Raw genomic sequence first — 4,968 nt, forward strand, 5'->3', positions numbered from 1 at the left:
GACCATGGTTTCAGGGGACATCTAGGTCAATTGGCATAACAAAGTTTATTAAGAAAATGTTCTGCATCCCACTTTGGTAAGTGGCATCTGGGGTCTTAAAAGCTAGCGAGCAACCATCAAAGATGCATCAATTGGTCCCAAACCACCTGGAGCAAAGAAGAATGAAGAACACCAAAGACACAAGGAAAATATTTGTCCAACAGACAAAAGAGGTGACATAAACCAGAGACTCCATCAGCCTGAGACCAGAAGAACTAGATGGTGCCCGGCTACCACCAGTGACCACCCTGACAGGGAACACAGCAGAGAGTCCCTGACACAGCAGAAGAAGAGTGGAGTGCAGAACTCAAATTCTCGTAAAAAGACCAGACTTAATGGTCTGACTGAGACTCAAGGAACCCCAGAAGATATGAGCCCCAGACTCTCTGTTAACCCAGAACTTAAATCATTCCTGAAGCCAACTCTTCAGACAAAGGATAGACTGGACTATAAGACATAAAATGATACTTGTGAAGAGTGTGCTTCTTAGTTCAAGTAGACACTCAAGACTAAATGGGCAGCTCCTGTCCAGACGCGAGATGAAAAGGCAGAAACGGATAGGAGCTGGTTGAATGGACACGAGAAATCTGAGGTGGAAAGGAGGAATGTGTGGTCACATTGTAGGGATAGCAACTAGGGTCACATAACAATGTGTGTATAAATATTTGTATGAGAAACTAACTGGAGCTGTAAACTTTCACTGAAAGCACAATTGAGAAAAAGAAGAAGAAGCATCTGTGTTAAAGGCAGAACTCACCAAAATGGAAACAAGACCTAGAAGAACAAAGTTAAAATCTTAGTATGACAGACACTGCTGATGGCTATTTGAGGCTGTGAGCCCTGCCTAAAACCACACCACTATCTATTCCACAACATCATAAAGCTGGCTCTGGGCTAGTCTTATGGAAAATTCCTGGGGGGGTTGGGGAGGGCGTCTTCATGCCTGGCCATGCTTGTGAGAGAGAGAATGAGCTTTTCCTACCTTTTTGAATCCCCTAAACGAGCTCTGGTGTTGCAGTGGTTAAGTGCTCAGCTGCTAACCGAAAGCTTGGCAGTTTGAACCCACCAGCCGCTCCATGGGAGAAAGATGTGGCAGTCTGCTTCCATAAAGATTACAGCCTTGGAAACCTTATAAGGCAGTTCTACTCTGCCCTATAGTGTCGCTATGAGTTGGAATCAACTTGATGGCAATGAGGTTTTTTGATTTAATGCTGTGTTCAAGGAGCCCTGGTGGCTCAGTAGTTAAAGTGCTCAGCTGGTAACCAAAAGGTCAGTGGTTTGAACCCACTAGTCGCTCCACGGGAGAAAGATGTGGCAGCCAGCTTCCATAAAGATTACAGCCTTGGAAACCCTATGGGGCAGTTCTACTCTGCCCTTTAGGGTCACTGTGAGTCAGAATTGCCAGCAACAGGTTTTAACACTGTGTTCTCCTTTTCGTGGTGTTTATCTTACTCTAACATTTACGGACTTGCTTTATTTTTCATCTACATGGGATGTTTCTCAGTCTTGTCTCTTAGATTGTTGACAAACAACAAATATCACACCCAACCTGCAGAGAGGTCAGACCCAAGATAGCATATTTCTTCCAGATCATGTTGCCCATCTATCTCAACCAAAAAAGAATAATACTCAGCCTGTATTGGTTACCTGGAATGGCTCAAAGACAATATCTCCAACCTGGAACCTTTTATTCCCTGAAGGAGCTTGGGAAGGATCAAGGAATGCATCACACAAGCCATTGGGAGAAAAGAACTAAAGTCAAAGAGGGGGTATGGGGAGAACAGCATAGCAATCATGGTGGCCATGTGACTTTTAGTAAATACTCAGCCTGAAGCCCCTTGTGATGGTTAGGGTTGTGTGTCAGCTTGGCTGGGCCATGATTCTCAGTGGTTTGGCAGTTATGTAATGATGTAATCAACTCAATGATGAGATCTGCTATGAGCAGCCAGTTGAAAGGGAATTTCCTTGAGGGTGTGGCCTGCTTCCAGTATATAAATGGATGTTGCAGCAAGGCTCTTGCTCTGGATCCTGCATTTGGCTCGACATCATCTGACCTCCAGTTCTTTGGACTTGAGCCAGCAGCTTACCTGCCGATCTTGGGATTCATCAGCCTCTGCAGCCTGTGAGCCAGCGGCCTGCCATCTGACTTGCCGATCTTGGGTTCATCAGCCCCTGCAGCTGTGTGGGTCAGAAGAAGCCTCTAGCCTGACACCTGACCTACAGACTTGGGACTTGGCAGCTTCTACAACTGCGTGAGTGATTTCCTTGAGACAAATCAGTCTCTTTCTCTCTCTGTAAACACACACACACACACACACACACACACACATTCACTGGTTTTGCTTCTCTAGAGAACCCAGACTAAGGCTGTATTAAATACCTGGAATGGCTCAAAGATGACATCTCCAACATGGTACATTTTTTCCCTCAAAGAACTTTGGAAGGCTCAGGGAATGCAACACACAAGCCACTGGGAGAAAAGAACTAAGGTCAAAGAGTGGGTATGGGGAGAACAGCATAGAAATCATGGTGGCTGGGTGACTGTTAGTAAACACTCAGCCCGAAGCCCCTGGACAGGAAGTCCTGTGACAAAAGATGCAGCTCTCTCTCTCTGTCTCTCTATCTTTCTCTCTCATACACACACACACAATTTCTTGGATTCTGAAAATACATCTCAGGCATTGTTAGAAAGGTTTATTTACAGACATTAGCTCCCACGATGAGACATTCCTGGACCTTAGGACAATGAAGGAGCTTAGGTTAAGAATTATCAAAACATTGCCTGTTTCATAGAACCACCTACTGAGCATTTCCTCTCCCTCACCCTGGACTCATCTTATCATTATGACACATGCCAGAAATAATCTCCCTGCTACAGATCACTTTGAAGTCAAAAATATTTCTGGTTGAAACTTTCCCAAAGTCAAGGGCTTAAAAAAATACCTTTTAAGGTCAGAAAAGATCACTGGGGAACTGACAGGATAAAATAGGCACAGCATGCCCAAAGGCAAAAATCTCAGGCCTCTGTCATTTCAACTCAGCTTTGAATATATTAAAAATCCTGAGGTGAAAAGCCATTTTACTTTATCATCACATTACTGCTATAGCCCTAGGGAATGCACAAGAACTATATTATCTTCAGATCACAGTGCAGGGGCTCTCCAGCTTGAGTGTGCAAGAGAATAATCTAGGGACTTGTTTAAATGCTGGGTCAAAAGCCCCACCTCTGGAGAGTTTTAATTCAGAGGTGACTCCTGAAAACCTTCACTTTAACAAGCTTTAGGTGGTCCATGATCGAATGTTTAGAAACCCTGGCACAATGTTTCCCTACCAGTGGTGATGGCTGGGAGTGGGAGGGCGTGGAGTGTAGGAACCAGTACAGGCAGTCCCTGGATTACGAACATGTTCCATTCCTAAATCTGTCTTTAAGTCAATTTATACATAAATTGGAACAGTTGGGTACAGTTTGTATCTGATGTCGGTCAGTCAAATATCTGTCTTAGTATATGGTGTACCTTTCTATACATAAAAACTTTGAAGAAACATTCCCACATACACTAAAACATCTTTAACATAATAATACAGTAATAATAATAATATTTTGATGGGTGTCTCAAATTAGTGCCCATTTGTTATTAGGAACCATTGTATGTACCTTGAATTTTTAATATAATGGGCTTTACAGGGATTGGTTCGTAACTATGAGTTGTATGTAAATCGATCTGTAATTACAAAATGTCTGTGTATCCATAGGTGCAAATGTTCGCCATTAATCTTCTATGTACAGTTACTAATAAAGTTTAGGCATAAACAAGGGACCCTCATATTCAAAAGTATAGGAGTCCCTGTTGACATCCATTCTTCTCTTTCCCCTAGGACTCCTGGTGAGGAGGTGGGGGGCTTGTAAAAAGGAGAGCTTACTGGCTCTTCTTTTTTCCCCACTTTGCACCAGATGCTTGAATCTCATCTCTTGAACACTTAATTTTCTATCTTCCTTCATCCTTCCTTCACTTCCGCTCCCTTGCTTCTGTCTCGATGTCTTCCTTCCTTCCTTTCTCCTCTCTCTGCCACCCCCCCCCCCCATTTGCTCTGGGAATTTTCCAGAGCTCCTGAGTGAAAGGGGGTGGTTACCCACAGGTATACTGTATGGCGAGAAACCACACCTTGATTACTCTACATGAGGCAGTAGCACTTTCAGCAACCTCACTGGGATGCAGTGCCTTTCAGTTGACTAAACAACTCCAGAGTTAAGGAAACATGGACTCAGGAAAGAAGGTTAAGGAAATAAAGCCAAAAGGTAAACGTGAAGCAGAAGACCCCACCCTAAGCTTGGCATCTCTTAAACTACTCACTAGCAATACCACTTTGCACAAGTTGCCTTTCCTGTTTGTGCTTCAGTCTCCTCATCTGTATAATGGGGATAATAATGGTAACTTCCTCATAGAGTTGTGAAGATTCAATTTAAGAATTTAGAGTAGTGGCCCACAGGAAGCACTATCATGCATAATTTGTTGTTGTTCACTATAAATCGGAAAGGACATTTGTTTTAGTTTGTACTAATTTATGTTCCTCTTCAACCCTGGTGGCATAGTGGTTAAGAACTGCGGCTGCTAACCAAAAGGTCAGCAGTTCGAATCCACCAGGTGCTCCTTGGAAACCCTATGAGGCAGTTCTACTCTGTCCTATAGGGTTGCTATGAGTCTGAATTGACTCGATGGCAACGGGTTTGGTTTTTTGGGTTTTTTTCCCTTACCTTCAGGTTCAGTTGTTTATTTGGGGCTTGGGTTTACTGGATCTTGACTCCCAATGAAATGGAGGGGAAATTAAAACCAGGGCTTCTGCTTCTGGTGTTACCATTGAGCCCACAGTCTTTTTCCTTAGAGTCATCACATGCCAGGGACTGTCTCACCAAGGTTTCTTTTATTCCTG

Source organism: Trichechus manatus, unplaced genomic scaffold (assembly GCF_000243295.1).
Source record: "Trichechus manatus latirostris isolate Lorelei unplaced genomic scaffold, TriManLat1.0 scaffold00017, whole genome shotgun sequence".
NCBI classification, from domain to species: domain Eukaryota; kingdom Metazoa; phylum Chordata; class Mammalia; order Sirenia; family Trichechidae; genus Trichechus; species Trichechus manatus.